The following is an 18,946-nucleotide window of genomic DNA, read 5'->3' as shown; positions in this document are numbered from 1 at the left end:
TGCATTCTCCTTTCTCTTCCCACTCTTCAGGTTTTTATCTCTTTTTTTGTTTTGTTTTGTTTTGTTTTTTAACAGGGAGAGTGGACAGTGAGAGAGAAAGAGACCGAGAGAAAGGTCTTCCTTTTCCGTTGGTTCACCCTCCAATGGCTGCTGCGGCCGGTGCACCACGCTGATCCGAAGCCAGGAGCCAGGTGCTTCTCCTAGTATCCCATGCGGGTGCAGGGCCCAGGAACTTGGGCCGTCCACCACTGCCTCCCGGGCCACAGCAAAGAGCTGGACTGGAAGAGGGGCAACCGGGACAGAATCTGGCGCCCCGACCAGAGACTAAACCCAGTGTGCCGGCACCGCAAGGCGGAGGATTAGCCTATTGAGCTGCGGCGCAGCGCTGGCCTAGATTTTTATCTTAATTTAGCAATGGGGTTATTCAAGGAGGGAAATTCTTCCAGTTGAACTATTCCTATCTTATATCAATGTACACATCATGCAGATGCATATTAATGTCCATGCTATTCAATACTATATATTGTGATGCACAAATGTTAAGGAGAATGGACTGGACTTTGTGGTTGGCACATCAACTCAGCAAATCTTTCAGATTTCTTCTGCAAGCTAGAGGTGGAAGTGGCTTCCTGACCAGTGTAGACTTGGAGCTCCTGTGGAACTCTAAGGAGGCAGGGTTACTTACAGGGCTAAACATGATCCTACAAATAGTCTAAGGCATAGTTCATTGACTTTCCAGATGTGGCACAATACATACATGGAGGGCTATGTTTAAATTAATTTTTTTTTGACAGGCAGAGTGGATAGTGAGAGAGAGAGACAGAGAGAAAGGTCTTCCTTTTTGCCATTGGTTCACCCTCTAATGGCCGCTGCGGCTGGTGCACTGCGCTGATCCGAAGCCAGGAGCCAGGTGCTTCTCCCAGTCTCCCACATGGGTGCAGGGCCCATCCTCCACTGGCTTCCTGGGCCATAGCAGAGAGCTGGCCTGGAAGAGGGGCAACTGGGATAGAATCTGGTGCCCCAGCTGGGACTAGAACCCGGTGTGCCAGTGCCGCAAGGCGGAGGATTAGCCTGTTGAGCCACGGCGCCGGCCTACATTAAATATTAGTTTTTCCATCACTTGGGTGAAAACTAGGAAAGGTTACAACTGACATATTAACGTTGTAATCCCTACTATAGTTTCAAAGAGACTGTCCCCACCACTGAGAGTGTAGAGAAATGGCTACATTACCTGCTTCCTCAAGAGTTGGGCAGTTGAAGTCAGTTTAGATATCTTCCAATTCTATTCATGCTATGTCCTTGCCCAGTCTGATCCAAGAGTCTCAGGTGGAGCAGGCAAAGGACTTTGCCCAACCCCAAAGACAGAGGTGCCCCACAGCATATGAGTTTGAGAGTAACTATTCCTGTCCCTAGTGCTGTGAAGATTAATGCTGCACAATATGTCTAACAGCAACAAACAATGTGAAAGCAGAGTCAGGATGAAGAGAAGCCTGGTTTTTCTACTTCCCCTATGAACAATGCCCTCGGCAACCCCAGGAATGCTCCTGGTGTCAGGGCTTTGGCTTCGATGCCTTTGTTCCACACTTACCTGATCTTTCAAGCAAGCAAGACAGGGCCTTCCTCCCAAACCTATCAAGATAAGATAAAAGGAGGGTCAAAACCAAATACAGAATATCAAATCAATCAAATGAAATTACAACTGACTGTGCAGCAGATGAATTCTACAACTAAACCAACACTGGTCCATTTTTTGCATCTCTCCTATTAATGAGTTGGTGATAAAGAAAAGTTTGAGAGGAGTCTCTCCTTCCTTCGGCTATGAGGCAACCAATTATATACCTGTATAGGAAAACTGACTGGGTGGCAATATGCTATTATAAGAAAAGTAAAGGTATGATACTACACATCCTATTAAATATGATGGTGCTTTTCGCAGTTGAAGACCAGCCTGCCTGGATCTTGGAAGCCAGATGGAAACAATATTTATTCCTATGACATTAATATCTGCTAGGTATTCCAAACCTCATACTTCTACATCCAACCAGAGGCATTTTGTTATTTCTTTTTACTAAATATGCCTGGCCTCAGGGGCCAACCACCTTACAGAAGTAAATTTTTCAGGGGTTGATATCCTTGTTCCCAAATTTATTCACTACATGATATTTTGGTGTGCTTCAAGTCTGCAAGCAGCCCTTCATATCATCTCTATAGTAAACTCTGTGTGCAAAAGTATTTTCATAATTTTTCCCCATCCTTTGACTCCTACATGTCACAAAAGTCAACCATAAAATGTTTCTCCCAAAAAATGGATAAGGGTTAAACGGTGCTCTAGTTTGAATAGTCCAAACGTTCATGGGTTGAAACCTTAATTCTGTAAGAGTAGAGGGTGTCAGGCGTGGCAATGGGACACTGATAAAAGATTAATACATTTTTCCCATCATTGAGTTCTCACTCCTCTAGGACTGGATTTGTCAACACAAGAGTAGGTTGGGATAAGGCCAGGCTGACTCCTGCTGTTTGCCTTCTTCACTCCCCTCCAGTGACACTCCACTTTCTGTCATGAGATGAGGCAGCAGGACTGCCTATCATTGACTGCCCAATCCTGGACACCCCGGCTTTCAGAATTATGCACAGCAAAGCTTTATGTAAGCTACTCAGGTTCAGATATTTGGGTACAAGTTATAAAAATTGCGACATGTCTGCTGTGGCCAGGGAGTGCAGTGGAGGATGGCCCAAGTTCTTGGGCCCTGCACCCCATGGGAGACCAGGATAAGCACCTGGCTCCTGCCATCGGATCAGCGCGGTGCGCCGGCCACAGCGCACCTACCGCGGCGGCCATCGGAGGGTGAACCAACGGCAAAAGGAAGACCTTTCTCTCTGTCTCTCTCTCACTGTCCACTCTGCCTGTCAAAAAAAAAATTGTGACATGTACCAACACCAGGAGAGCCAAGAATATGTCAGGAAGTTGGCATCCAATATTCATTCTTACACTGAAGTATCTGGGGTGTTTCTCCTCCTTTCTCCATCATCAGAGATACCTGTGGCCTTTTTTTCCAATAAAATTCCATAGTTTAGGTTATCTTGTTGGTCAACTACTTGGAATCACTCACATTTGCAATAGTATATGCCAATTGGTTTTGCATGATGAAACTTGAGTGAAGAAGAATTGTTCCTCTGCTAACATTTTATGAAATACAGAAACACAGAATGCTGTGAGGACCTTACCGTTAGGAGATTCCAATGCCACTCATCTGTGTCACCTTGGCAAGCTTCTTTACTGCCCTGACCCTCAGTTCCCTCAAATGTTCAAGGAAGGATCTGATGCAGTTTGTAACCACAGACTTGTGCGTGTGAAATGGATTAAGGCTGGCATTGGGAATCCCAGTTAGTGTCTCTCCAGCATCAGCCTCACAATAATCAAATGTGATGTCATAATGACCCCCCACCACCAAGTGTAGATCCCCCTGAAGGTAGTAGTAACAGTGGTCATATGTTTCTTGTTCCAAGGAAAAATCAAACATTAGGGAATCCAGGGCATTGTGACCAATGACAAAAGACCATGGACTTCAGGAAAGTCACTATTCTCAAGCTGTTTCCTGAAGAGAGCAAATGATAAATTTAATAACACTGGGAAATCACATACCTTTTTACCCATCTTGGTTCCACTCCATTTAAAGAGATGGCATGGCATTTAAGGAGGTATATGGTTTTGAAGGTTCCTGTCCTTTCCCAGAAACTTCTGGTGGAGGGAAATGGATGAGAATGACACAGTTAAAGAATCCCCAACTTTCAAAATACCACATCACTCTGGCAAATCTAGGATTTGACAATGGAAGTTCTTCTGTACTTTTGTGAGAAACAAGACCATTGAAACAGATTTCTTTTTCCCAACATGTATATGTGGATTATAAATATCTAAGGATACTGACATTCAATTTACTGCTTTAACTCTTGGGATAGTTGTCTAACAACCATGCTGCTCTATCCACTCCACAAAGATAGCTTCCTGATGTAGTTAATTATTTGTGGGTGGTCAGAGATGATGCAGGGCTAAGGGGAAATAAGACACTGATGCTTCATTGGGAAAGATATTTTCTGGGAAACAAGACATGCTTTCAAAGTAAATTTAAAAGGCCAAGACAGATGATTATATCTTCAAAATATAAGTCATGTACTAATAAAATTGAGAGACAGCATTTCTTTGTCCTCTGCTTTGTTGTGTTCATTGTCTTCTTCAGTGATTTGCTTTATCTACCCAGCAGGCCTGTGTGTTCAGATGCAGTTTCAGTCAACTTTACAAAACCACACTCCTGACAATGCAGGGTCCTAAGGGTTCTCAAAAGACTTCTGACTGCTTTTTTTGGTCAGGAATGTCAATGTAAGTAGACCAATAGATTGCAGACATCTCCAGATGTATATATCTACTTAACCATCCATCCATCATTTACCTATATTGGTAGAATATAAAAGATAATGTTCAGATACTGGCATTCTCGAGCTATTTAAGAGGCTCCCATGTATGATGACTTCCATTTGATGGTTTAGGAAACAGGAGAGTCACTGGTAAAAATTCTAGCAGAATTTTAGGGGGAAATCTAATGTCTCAGCTCTAAGGCAGCAAGGGTAGAGGGGTCAGCCCTTTTGCTCTATCCAATCCTCAGTAGTTTCCTTTACAAGGTCCACCTGTTCATATGTTAAACTTATCTAGAAATATTCACAAAGATATCAAGAATGAAGATTATCCAAACATACGGGCAAATAGCACCCCAGTCTAGTTGTTACATAACTATCATACTATAGTGGAAAGGTACATAAAAATGTCGGGATTCAGGCAGGATTTCAGCACTCACAGCCATAAGCCTGATATACCTAGGCAGACAGCAGGAGGAAGAAGTGTTGGAAGAAGAGATAGGGGCCAAAGAGTGTATAATATGTATAATTGAGGGTAGGGAGATAGAGATGGAGGAAAGTGAAGGGACCAGAAACAAAACTCTGACAAAGGGTTGAACAGAAAGCATAAAACTCCAGAGTGACAGAACAGCCGCCTGAGGAGAGAGCCTTCTACTTTAGCTCAATCCTTCACTCCATGGTAACCGCCATTAGTAAGTGGGTCCCTCAGCCAAGTTTTCTGCATTCAAGAGGCTAACAGAATACAGAGATAAATACAGAATACAGAGATGCAGGCATTTCCACACCTCTTGAATGGGCAAAAGGTATCTCCTTATTCCAACAGTGGCAGAGTGAGTTGCCTGCCCTCTCACTTCCATTGAAGTCTTTGGAGCCCAGTTTAATTTAGAAAACTGCAAGTAAGTGAATAATATAAAGCTATGCATGGCTGTCTGAGAACATTTTCACACAGGTGGATGGAGCATGCCTTTGTTGACAGATGCTTGCTAAAGCTTTATATGGAATGATGAAGAATTCTTGGAAAACACATATGTACAGATTTGCAGATTTGGGAGGGACAATGGGATTTTCTAGGAGAGAAAGTAAAGTACTATTCAAATTCATGGTCCTACAGAAAAGCTCAGGTTATGATCAGTGGGAAATATCACTGAACTCTCCTATTCCCAAGCAATGCTACCTCGAAGGGGGCTTTCATAAACTGCCTGCATGCCTCCATCCTCTGGGAAATTAGGAATTCCTCACTACCAGACATACACACTTCCCCTGATTTGTCATCGTATAATACTTCACACCAGTAGGGTTACAGATTCCTAGAAGTGGTTTTGGGGATTTTTCCCCTATAGGTTTGAAACAATGGAATTCAGATCTCTCTCTCTGCTACTTTGATTTGCTGCTCCTAAGCAGCTGTGTGTTTCTAGGTTCCATTCCATGACAAGCATATTCCTCAATCTTCCATTCCTACCCACATTCCCACACTGTGTTATCTGAAAAAGCACCAGGCTGTGTTTCAGGTCCTGATGAGACCTGCTCTTTTATGTCTAAGCCAATGTGAATATAAATTTACTGGGAGGAGTTCTAAATTCATTACTTCCTTCCAAATGGAGACAAATACCACATACACAGAACATGTTTGAGGAAAGCAAGGTGGTAGAATAGTGACAGGGAGGTCTGCTCTAGGCTTCAAGAACTGAGCAGGAAAAAAAGTGGAGAAGGTACACTCAGGGAAAAACTGCAGTGGGAGGTCTTGTGAAAGCCTTGGAAATGGCCTGGAGCTGAGGAGAAGGTGCAGATGCACAGAAATGAGTAGGAAGACAACAAAGGACCCAGCAGCCGGATTTGGCGAGAGTCTAGTAGACTGCGCCGTGTCTGATTCCAACCCAGAACCCTCAGGGGAGTTTGGCAACTGCTGACCCAAGGGGAGGAAGGAAAAAAGGGCATGCATCTCTCTCTCCACTTCTTCGCCCTCCATACCAGCGCCCACCAGCTAGTAGGGACCGCTGGCAGGGGCAACCACAGCAGTTCAAGTCATCTGGTGGGGGTCTGCCCCAACCTTGTTAATGTGGCAACACCAGCTCCACTGTACCCACCCAGCAATGGGCAGAGAGTGGGACCATCCCTACAAAGTTAAGTACTGCCCATGGGGACTCTTGTACCCACCCAGCTAGGGCTAGGGATGACAGGTATTGTGCAGGTCTCTGATCCAGGGATTTTACCAGAAGGAAAAATTCACATTCCCCACAGGCTTTGAGTCTGGCTTGGGGGAATCGGACTCAATTGGCCCAAGCAAAACACACATGGGCAGCTGCTCTGGGAACCCTTCAGTCCCTCTGTAGACAGGACAAGCTAGTGGGTTGGAGTGGACTCTGTCTCTGCACCCAGGGCTCCCACAATCAAGGAGAATGTGAAAACACTGTGACTGCTTGAGAGAGGGCAGAGTATAGCCACACTCTCGGGACAGCTCATAGCAGCTGGAACAATGCTCAGAGGGAGGACTGTGCAGATCATTCACACGGATGAGCACTGAACACACTGGGGACAAATACCCAGGTATTGCTCAGCTTGAAGGAGAGAAAGGAAGGGAGTGATGACATCAACAGCAATGACCAACCCCCCTTCTGTTAATAAGAGGAGAGCTACCACCCCAACTCTGGTGTTATGCTGGATACTCGTTCCACCCTGGAGCACTGACCAGAGCTACCCACCACACACTTCGGCATTCACTGAAAACACATTCCACTAATCCACAGAGTGGGAAAAAAATTACCTCCACAAATACCAAAAAAATGCATACATTCAAAAAATAAGATACCGTAACCCCCCTCAAAGGAGTAAAATAACATTTCAATATTAGAATGTGATAACGAAGACACTGAGGAAATGCCAGAAATGGAATTCAAAAAATTAATCATAGGATTACTCAAAAGCAATCAGAAGGAAATTCACGAAGAAAAACCATGTGACATAAATGAAAATTTTTCCTATGAAATTCAGATTTTAAAGAGAAATCAAAATGAAATATTAGAAATAAAGAACTGAATAGATCAAATAAAAAAATGTAGCGGAAAGCCTAAACAGAAGACTTGGCAAGGCAGAACAAAGAATATCTGAACTAGAAGAAAAATTTTTGGAAATTTTAGACCAAAAAAAAATATAGAAAACGTAAAATCAGAGTTGGAGCAGATGTTCCAAGATGACATGACAGAATAGCAACAGGGCAGTCTGATTTATGTGGGGTGAAATTAAGATAAAAATAGTGGAGTAGTGTACTCTCAGAGTAAGGCTGCAAGGGAACTGCAGGGGGAGATCCTGTGAAAGCACCAGAAACAGCCCTGACCTGTGTGGAAAATGCAGACATATGCAGGGTACAGGGAGACAACAGAAGACTCAGCATCTCGGATTTGGGAAAGAAGGTGCCCGCACTGGCAGACCAGATGAGATTGGACTTTGTGGGCCTTTGCCACTGTTGAAATAGCTGGAGAGAGAGCTTAGATCCCTCAGGAGAGTAGAGTGACTGCTCACCAGGGCAGGGGGGTGGAGGCAGTCTTTCCCTCTCTCTCCTCTCTTCCTCCCTCCCTCCCACAACAGTGACCTGCAGCCAGGAGTGGGAGGGCTGGAACCATATTTGGACATAAACATGTAGCAGCCACCCCAGCTTCTGTGCATCACAATTTTTGGGGTCACTCTCCAGTCAGTGGGGGAACCCCCAGAATTGCAACAGCAACTGATGGAGACAGTCTCCACCATGCCAGCTGCATCCACCCTGCAAAGCAAGGGGAGGGAGAGCCATCCCTACAGAAGGGAAGTGCCACCTGCAGGACTATCCTATGAACCCAGCACAATCATGGGTATTGTGGGTATTGTGCCTACCTGTGATCCAGAGATCTTATCAGAGAGAAAAACCTGTGTACTCCACTGGCATCAAATCTGGTTGGGAAGACAGGACTTGATCCAGCAGGCTGGCACACATGTGGACAGAAGCCCTGGGACCACCTCCATCCCTCTGTGGTCAGGACAGGCTTAGTGGGACAGAGTGGCTCCACTTGCACTCCTTGACCCTGAGAGCCCTGGGTGCTGAGACCAAGAAAACACAGTGAGTGATTGCATGAGAGGAAACAAAGTGTACCTGGGTTTCGGGGCAGTCACTGAATGGTGCTGCACAGTCTCAGAGCTCCTTGGTTGCCTAGATCAGCTCAGAGCAGAAGGAACTGTGCTCACAGGAGGGGCTGTGCAGATCATACGTACAGTTTATGCGGCAGTACAGATGAGTGCTGAACACACTGTGGACTACCATCTGGGCACTCCTCAGCCTGGAGAAGGAATGGTTACACCAACAGAGGTGACCATTCCTCTCCATCCAGTTAGCCATAGGAGAGCCACCACACCCAATTTAGTTGTTACAGGGGATACTCACTCCTGGAGCATTGACAAGAACTCTGACCATAACTACCACACACCTCTTGGTATTCACTGAAAGCATAAACATTCCACTAGCCACAAAGGAATAGCTCAAAGATAAGAAGCCATCAGATAGGCTGGCGCCGCGGCTTACTAGGCTAATCCTCCATCTGTGGCGCCAGCATCCTGGGTTCTAGTCCCAGTTGGGGCACCAGATTCTGTCCCGGTTGCTCCTCTTCCAGTCCAGCTGTCTGCTGTGGCCTGGGAAGGCAGTGCAGGATGGCCCAAGTGCTTGGGCCCTGCACCCGCATGGGAGACCAGGAGGAAGCACCTGGTTCCTGGCTTCGGATCAGCTCAGCGCGCCAACCATGGTGGCCATTTTGGGGGGTAAACAACAGAAGGAAGAGCTTTCTCGTTCTCTCACTGTCTAACTCTGCCTGTCAAAAAAAAAAAAAAAGCCATCAGATGAAAAAATTCTAAAAATGCCTAAAAATAAATGCAAAAAAATCAAGAAATAAGAGTAAGACATTATGACCACAACGAGGAGTACAACATTTCAATATTAGAATGTGAAGATGAAGATATTGAGGAAACGCCAGAAATGGAATTCAAAAAGCTAATCATAGGATTACTCAAAGTAATCAGAAGTAAATCTGCAAGCTAAAAAAAACCATATGATATGAATGAAAATTTTCCCCATTAAACTGAGATTTTAAAGAATTCAAAATGAAATACTAGAAATGAAGAATTCAATAAATCAAAAATATAGTGGAAAGCCTTAACAACAGAGTTGGTGAAGCAGAAGAAAGAATATCTGAGCTAGAAGAAAAATCTCTGGAAATTTTACAAGCAGACAAAAAACAGGAAGAAGAAACTAGAAAACTTAAAAACAGAGATACATGGGATACTATCAAATGATCCAACACACAGGTCTTAGAAATGCCTGAGGAGTGAAAAGAGAAGGAATAGGAACCAGCACTGTGGCACAGTGGATCAATCTTCCACCTGTGGTGCAGGCATCCCATGTGAGCACTGGTTCTAGTCTGGGCTTCTCTTCTTCTAATCCAGCTCTCTGCTATGGCCTGGGAAAGCAGGAAAAGATGGCCCACATCCTTGGGCCCCTGCACCTACGTGGGAGACCCAAAGGAAGCTCTTGGCCATTTGGTAAGTGAACCAGTGGAAGGAATACCTTTCTTCATATCTCTCCCTTTCACTGTCTCTAACTCTACCTCTCAAATGAATAAAAATATTTTTTTAAAAAAGAATGGAATAGGAGATTTACTTAGTGAAATAATTACAGAAAGCTTCCCTAACTTGGAGAAAGGAAAGTCCAAGTACAGGAATCATGGAATTCCTAACAGATATAACCGTAAAAAATATTCACTGTGACACATTGTTGTCCAACTTTCTACAGTAAAGCATAAAGAAAAGATTCTAAACTGCACAACAGAAATGCCAGATAACTTTCAGATGATCTTGAATTAGACTCACAGCAGGCTTCTCAACAGAAACCCTACAGGCTAGAACACAATGGCAAGATATAGTCCAAATCTTGAGAAAAAATTTCAACCCAGAATATTGTAGCATGCAAAGCTCTCATTTATAAATAAAGGTGAAATAAAGACCTTCCATAACAAAAAGAAATTGAAAAATTTTTCATCCAGCCTTACAAAAAGATGAAAGGATGTGCTACACACAGGAACACAGACAGAAACCCACCATCATGAGAGAATGCAAAGACAGAAAATCCACCAGTTAAAATACAAAAGAAATCCAAAGTAAACAATAGGAATATTCACAGAAAAATGGCAATATCAAGAAGCTACTTATCAAGTTACTTTGAATATAAATGGCTTCACCTCTCCAGTTAAGGTACAGACTGACGAAGGGATTAAAAAACAAGACCGGCGTATTTTCTGCCTTCAAGAAACACATCTCACCAACAAAGATACACGTAGACTGAAAGTGAAAGGATGGTAAAAGATATCCCATGTGAATGGGGTTAAAATAAAAAAGGCAGGTGAAGTCATCCTAATATCAGACAAAATAGACTTTAACACAAAAACTGTTAAGAGACAAAGAAGGACACTATATAATGATTAAGGGACCAACACAACAGGAAGATGTGACTATAATAAATGTATACTTCCAATTACAAGGAACCTGGCTATTTAAATGATCTGTTAATGGACCCAAAGGGAGACATAAACTCCAATATATTAGTAATGGGGGACTTCAACACTCCACTTTCATCCATGGATAGAACACCCAGACAGAAAGTCAACAAGGAAACAACAGAGCTAATTGACACTATGTACCAAATGGACCTAACCGATATCCTCAGAGCTTTTCACTCCACAGTTGCAAAATACATTCTTGTTAGCAGTGCACAGAACTTCCTCCAGGACAGACCATATACTAGGCCATAAAGTAAGGCTCAGCAAATTTTAAAAAATCAAAATCATACCATGTACCTTCTCTGATCACAATGGAATGAATCTAAACTAACAGCTCAAGAATCTCAAGAACATATGAAAACACATTTCTCCTAAATGAAGAGCAGGTTGTAAAAGAAATCAAGAGAAATTTAAAATTTTCTGGAAATGAATGAAGATGACAGTACCTCAAATCAAAATTTACAGGATGAAACAAAAGCAGTGTTAGGAGGGAAGATTATAGCAATTAGTGCCTACACCAAGAAACTGGAAATTCACCAAATGAGCTGTCAATGCATCTCAAGGACCTAAAAAAAAAACCAAACCCCAAATTAGAAGGACGAAAGAAATAACTAAAATTAAGGAAGAAATTAACAAAATTGCAACAAAAATACAAAAGACCAATAAAATGAACTGTTTTTTTTAAATAAGCAAAACTGATACACCACTGGCCCAACTACCCAAGAAAAAAAAGGGAGAAAACCCAAATCAACAAAATCAGAGATGAAAAAGGAAATGTAACAATAGATACCACAGAAATAAACAGAATCATCAGGAATGCTACAAAGAGCTATATGCCAACAAATCAGGAAATGTAGAAGAAATGGATAGATTCCTGGATACATACAATCTACCTCAATTGAGTCATGAAGACACAGAACACCTAAACAGACCAATAATCAATACAGAGATTGAATCAGTATAAAAACCCTTCCAACAAAGATAAGCCCAGATCCCCATAGCTTCACTGCTTAATTCTACCAGACATTTAAATAAGAACTAATTCCAATCCTTATCAAGTTATTCAAAACAATTGAAAGGAGGGAATCCTCCAAAATTCCTTCTATCAAACCTGCATCACTTTAATTCCTAAGCCAGATACAACAGAGAAAGAGAACTGTAGATCAATATTGCTGATGTATGTAGATGCAAAATCCTCAACAAAGTACTAGCCAATTGAATCCAATGACATATCAGAAAAATCATTCACTTGAACCAAGTAGTATTTATTTCTTGTATGCAGGGATGATTCAACACCCAAAAATCAATAAATGTGATTAACCACATTAATGGGCAGAACAAAAATCATATGATTATCTCAATAGATGCATTTGATACAATTCCACATCCTTTTATAATGAAAACCTTAAGCAAACTTGGTATAGAAGGAACATTCCTCAACAAAATCAAAACAATTTATAAAAAAATTCACAGCCAGTATACTACTGAATGGGGAAAAATTGGAGGCATTCCCATTAAGATCTGGAACCCGACAAGGATGCCCATTCTCACAGTTGCTATTTAATTTAGTCCTGGAAATTTTAGCCAGAGCCATTAGGCAAGAAAAAGAAATCAAAGAGATACAAATAGAGAACGAAGAGTCAAACTATCCCTATTTGCTGATGATATTTTATGCATAGGGAACCCAAAAGATTCCATGAAGAGACTATTGCAACTCATAAGAGTTTGGCAAAGTGGCAGGATATAAAATCAACAAAGATCAATAGCCTTTGTATGCACAGTGCCATAGCTGAGAATGAACTTTTATAGTCATCCCACTCACAATAGCTACAAAAAATGAAATACCTTGAAATTAATTTAATTAAAGATGTGAAAGATCTCTACAATGAAAATTACAAAACAAAAAGAAAGAATAGAAGACCTAAAAATTGGAAAAATCTTCCATGATAATGGACTGGAGGAATCAACATCTTTAAAATGTCCACACTATTATAAGTTATTTAAATATTCAATGTGATACCCATCAAAATACAAAGAACATTCTTCTAAGATCTAGAAAAAATGATGCTAAAATTCATATGGAAACAAAAGAGATCCAGAATAGCTAAAGTAATGCTCCAACGTGAGAAGCAGTCCACTCAGCAGATTCATAGAATGATGATCACTTTAAGTAGCACTCTGATCTCAGAATCAGGCATTCTGGGGCATTCTGATCTGACTGACAATCCCACAAGAGTATGGAAAGCCAAGACACTGTGGCAAAAAATATCCTACATAAAGGACCTCGGTGGGTGAGACACGAATGAAGTCTAAGAAGGTTGTACTTTTCTCTGAAGACAGGAGAGAATTTCACTGCTTATAACTTTGTCTAAATACTGATGGAGTTTGTGGATTCAAAAGGCTTCCACAGCCTAGGCAGCTCATGTCAGGAGCCTTGGGTGACCGCTGATGTCATACATGTGAGTGTTAATTGTTAAATTAACAACAGGATTACTGTGCACTAAATTCCCATGCAGGACCTCTGTCCTCAAAGAGTTGTATTAAGAGTTAACAATAAAACTTTTTCTCAAAGATATATTTTGTTTTAGTGTCAAGTGGAATATATTATTATGTCATATAAGTTTTAATTATGCCTAAGTGTCCAACTCCATTGCTTGTTTTCTTGAGTGCTTCCTTAACTGATGATAAAATTCATTTCCAAGAACTTTCTTTTAATGTATTAAGTGGAGGATATTGTTATGTCCCATAAGTTATAGTTATGTTGAGTGCTCACAAAAGATATATCGTGGGAGCCAAGATGGTGGAATAGTGAGGGCGCACACTGATAAGTCCAGGAAAAGATAGTTTAACAAAAGTGGAGTTACTGTAGTCTCAGGGAAAAGCTCGGAAAAAAAATTGCAGAGGAAACTTTTCTGGAACTACTGGATGTGACACGGAGGACCTATGGGGAGAGCAAGGACGTCCACGGCTCAGAAGCCCAGCTGTGGAGTCTGCGCACCAGCACTGGAAGGGGAGGTGAGACAAAAACCTCCGTAGCTTGAGACATTGGAGGGGAAACAGCAGAAAGTGCCTAGAGGGAACGAGGCTTGAAGCCCCGCTGGGGAAAGTCCACCAGGCTGACTGGAGGAGAGAAAAAAATGAATAAATAAGGGGAACCGGCATAGACACGAGCCTCTCTCTCCATTCACCTTACAAAGCCGAGCAAGACAAAGAGCAGGCACCATTTCGGACATATGTAAAGCAGTGCCCACCATCAGCCAAGCAGAAAAACCTGATTCTTGTGGGGAGAAATAACAGCAGGTTAGGACCTAATGAAGGTGTGGAACTAATGAACTGAGACTGTGAAAATCTGAGGGTGGGAGAGAGATCTCACAGAGTATACAAACTTGGTTACCTTGGCAACCCGGTGGGAGACTGCAGAGAAATTTGAGACCACACAGAGGGCTGCATAGACCCTTTGTGTGGTCCTTGGGGTAGAGCAGATGAATACCCACAGGGGCCAGATTTCATACATTAACTACCCTCAATTCCACTCATCTGTGCGGAATTACTTCCCTTTTGAATAAAAAAAAAAGAGAGAGAGAGAGTGAGCAAGAGACAGAGAGAACAACCTGAGTGAGTCACCTTTGGCACACCCTTAACCTTTAAAAATCAAACAGAGCTCTCTGACCACACCCATCACAGCCTTTAAGTATTCATCAAAAGTAGACAGTCCACTTAATCTAGAGGCATAGTATAACGAGAAAAATCACTACAGTGAAGAAACCAAAGAATATCTCCAATATGCCAAACAACAAATGCAGAAACTGAGGAAACAAGAGCAAGGAAGACACTACGATGCCCCCAAATGAAAAAGACACCCCAATTCAAGATTATGAAGATGATGAGATAGAAGAAATGCAAGAAGCGGATCTCAAAAAAATGATAACAACGTTAAGAAGTTCTCAAAATCAAATTCCTGAACTACAGAAATCCTTAATGGACAGGGTAGAAAATCTCTCGTGAAAACGAAGTTAATATTAAGGAGGAATCAAAATGAAATGAAGCAACTAGTAGAACAAGAAACTGTGATAGTGAAATCATAATGAAATGAAGAATTCAATAGATCAAATGACAAACACATTAGAGAGCCTTAAAAACAGAATGAGTGAAGAAGAGAGAATATTGGACTAAGAAGACAGAGAACAGGAAAGTATAGAGTCAAACCAAAGAAAAGAGGAAATCAGAAGTCTTAAAAAATACTGTCAGGAATCTACAGGATACTATTTAAAAAACCAACATTCGGGTTCTAGGAGTTCCTGAAGACATGGAGAGGGAGAAAGGATTAGAAGGCCTTTTTAGTGAGATACTAGCAGAAAATTTCCCAGGTTTGGAGAAGGACAAAGACATCCTAGTACAGGAAGCTCATAGAACCCCTAGTAAACATGACCAAAAGAGATCCTCACCACGAAACGTTGTAATTAAACTCACCACAGTGAAACATAAAGAAAAGATCCTAAAATGTGCAAGAGAGAAACGTCAGATTACTCTCAGAGGATCTCCAATTAGACTCACAGCTGACTTCTCATCAGAAACCCTACAGGCAGGCTAGGAGGGAATGGCGAGATATAGCCCCGGTGCTAAGAGAGAAAAACTGCCAGCCCAGAATATTATATCCTGCAAAGCTCTCATTTGTGAATGAAGGTGAAATAAAGAACTTTCATAGCAAACAAAATTTGAAGGAATTTGTTGCCACTCATCCAGCCCTGTAAAAAATACTTAAAGATGTGCTACACACAGAAACACAGAAACACGGTTATCAATATGAAAGAAGGTAAAGGAAGAAAACCTACCAGTAGAAGATCATAGGAAGCTCAAAGCATATATTAGAAAATATCTTTGGGAAAATAGCAGGGCAAAGTTACTACTTATGAATAGTCACATTGAATGTTAATGAACTCAACTCTCCGGTTAAAGGGCACATACTGGCTGAATGGATTCAGGAACAAAGACCATCTATTTTCTGCTTGCAAGAAGCACATCTTTCCAACAAAGATGTATGCTGACTGAAAGTGAAAGGTTGGAAAAAGATATTCCATGCCAACAAACCAAAAAAAAAAGCAGGTGTAGCCATCTTAATATTAGACAAATAAACTTTAACACAAAAACTGTTAAGAGAGACAAAGAGGGGCACTATATAATGATTAAGGGATCAATTCAACAGGAAGATGTAACTGTTATAAATGTATATTCACCTAATTACAGGACACTGGTTTATTTAAAAAGTATGTTAAGGGACTTAAAGGGAGACTTGGATTCTAATACAGTACTGGGGACTTCAATACTCCACTCTCAGAAATAGATCAACCAGACAGAAGATCAACAAGGAAACAGCAGATTTAATTGACACTATTGCCCAAATGGATCTAACAGATATCTACAAAACTTCAATCCTACATTTAAAGAATTTACATTCTTCTCAGCAATACATGGAACCTACCATAGGATTGACCACATCTAGGCCATAAAACAAGTCTCAGAAAGATCAAAAGAATTAGAATCATACGATGCAACTTCTCAGACCATAAAGGAATGAAGTTGGAAATTAGCAGCTCAGGAATCCCTAGAGCATATGCAAACACATGGAGACTGAACAACACGCTCCTGAATGAACAGTGGGTCATAGAAGAAATCAAAAGAGAAATCAAAAACTTTCTGGAAGTAAATGAGGATAACAACACAACATATCAAATGTATGGGATACAGCAAAAGCAGTGTTAAGAGGAAAGTTTATAGCAATAGGTGCCTACATCAAGAAATTGGAAAGGAACCAAATAAATGAGCTTTCAGTGCATCTCAAGAATCTAGAAAAACTGAAGCAAACCAGACCCAAGCCTAGTAGGAGAAGAGGAATAATTAAAATCAGAGAAATCAACAGGATTGAATCTAAAAAAATTTACAAAAAATCAGCCAAGCGAAGAGCTGGTTTTTTGAAAAAATAAACAAAATTGACAGACCATTTGCTCAACTAACTAAAAAAAGAAAAGACCCAATCAATAAAATCAGACATGAAAAAGGAAATGTAACAACAGACACCACAGAAATAAAAAGAATCATCAGAAATTACTACAAGGACTTGTATGCCAGCAAACATGGAAATCTATCAGAAGTGGAGATTCTTAGACACATGCAATCTACCTAAATTGAACCATGAAAACATAGAAAACCTAAACAGACTCATTACTGAGACAGAAATTGAAACAGTAATAAAGGCCCTCCCAACGAATGGCTCACATACAGAAATCTACCAACAACAGGTGCTGGCGTGGATGCGGGGATAAAGGGACACTAACCCACTGGTGGTGGGAATGCAAACCGGTTAACCCATTATGGAAGTCAGTCTGGAGATTCCTCAGAAACCTGAATATAACCCTACCATACAACCCAGCCATCCCACTCCTTGGAATTTACCCAAAGGAAATTAAATTGGCAAACAAAAAAGCTGTCTGCACCTTAATGTTTATTGCAACTCAATTCACAATAGCTAAGACATGGAATCAACCTAAATGGCCATCAACAGTAGACTGGATAAATAAATTATGGGACATGTACTCTATAGAATACTATACAGCAGTCAAAAAAATGAAATCTGGTCATTTGCAACAAAATGGAGGAATCTGGAAAATATCATGCTGAGTGAAATAAGCCAGTCCCAAAGGACAAATATCATATGTTCTCCCTGGTCAGTAACAACTAACCGAGCACCAAAGGGGAAACCTGTTGAAGTGAAATGGACACTATGAGAAACAGTGACTTGATCAGCCCTTGTCCTGACTGTTGATAGACTTAATACTTTATCTCTTTTAGTATTTTTGTTTGTTTGTTCTACTTAATACTATTTGTTGAATTCTGTGATTAATACACAGTTATTCTCAAGTGTTAAAACTTAACTGAACAGTGATCCCTGTTAAATATAAGAGTGGGAATAAGAAAGGGAGGAGATGTACAATTTAGGACATGCTCAATCGGACTTGCCCCAAATGGTGGAGTTAGAAACATACCAGGGGATTCCAATTCAATCCCATCAAGGTGGCATGTACCAATGCCATCTCACTAGTCCAAGTGATCAATTTCTGTTCACAATTGATCATTATGATAGGACTAAGAGTTAAAGGGATCACACAAACAAGACTAGTGTCTGAAAATACTAACCAATAGAATAAAAAAGGGAGAGAATGATCCAACATGGGAAGTCGGATACACAGCAGACTCATAGAATGCAGATGTCCTAAATAGCTCTCTGGCCTCAAAATCAGCCCTTAAGGCATTCAGATCCGGCTGAAAAGCCCATGAGAGTATTTCAGGCATGGAAAGCCAAGATACTCTGTCAAAAAAAAATGACCAAATGAAAATCTCTGTGAATGGGATCCCAGTGGAAAGAAAGGGCCATCAAAGAAGGAGGTACCTTTCTCTGAAGGGAGGAGAGAACTTCCACTTTGACTATGGCCTTGTCGAAATAAGAGTTGGCGAATTCAAAAGGCTTCCATAGCCTTGGTAGCTCATGACAAGAGCTTCAGGTGATTGCTGACATCATAAATAAGAGTGTCAATTGTTAACAACAGGAGTCACTGTGCACTTACTCCGCATGTAGGATCTCTGTCCTTAATGTATTGTACAATGTGACTTATGTTATAACTAGTACTCAAACAGTACTCTATACTTTGTATGTCTATATGGGTGCAGTCTGTTGAAAATGTTACTTAGTATTACTAAGTTGATCTTCTGTATATAAAGATAATTGAAAATGAATCTTGATGAAGAATGCGATGGGAGAGGGAGTGGGAGATGAGATGGTTGTGGGTTATGGGGGGCAAAGCCTGTATAATCCAAAAGTTGTACTTTAGAGATTTATATTAAATAAAAGTTGAAAAAAAAGAAAATGGATCTTAGTGGAGAATGGGACTGGGAATGGGAGAGGGAGGAGGTGT

The 18,946-nt window shown here is 41.2% G+C and overlaps 1 long non-coding RNA gene across 5 annotated transcripts in view; it reads right to left on the bottom strand.

Annotated features, from left to right (window-relative positions):
* LOC133754187 (uncharacterized) overlaps positions 1 to 18,946 on the bottom strand; it is a 65,174-nt gene that overhangs the window by 7,935 nt on the left and 38,293 nt on the right. For 3 of the 5 annotated variants that reach the window (XR_009865165.1, XR_009865169.1, XR_009865168.1), the window contains 2 exons: positions 3,644 to 3,739; positions 1,589 to 1,629 (listed from right to left, as the gene is read on the bottom strand). This is a non-coding gene — a long non-coding RNA (uncharacterized LOC133754187). Of the gene's footprint in view, positions 1 to 1,588; positions 1,630 to 3,643; positions 3,740 to 8,274; positions 8,479 to 18,946 lie in introns of all 5 variants that reach the window. The other 2 variants (XR_009865166.1, XR_009865167.1) reach the window with 1 other exon arrangement.

The sequence above is a fragment of the Lepus europaeus genome, chromosome 3, assembly GCF_033115175.1.
Source record: "Lepus europaeus isolate LE1 chromosome 3, mLepTim1.pri, whole genome shotgun sequence".
NCBI classification, from domain to species: Eukaryota; Metazoa; Chordata; class Mammalia; order Lagomorpha; family Leporidae; genus Lepus; species Lepus europaeus.
The sequence above is the reverse complement of the archived record's forward strand: the minus strand, read 5'-3'. Positions and strand labels throughout refer to the sequence as shown.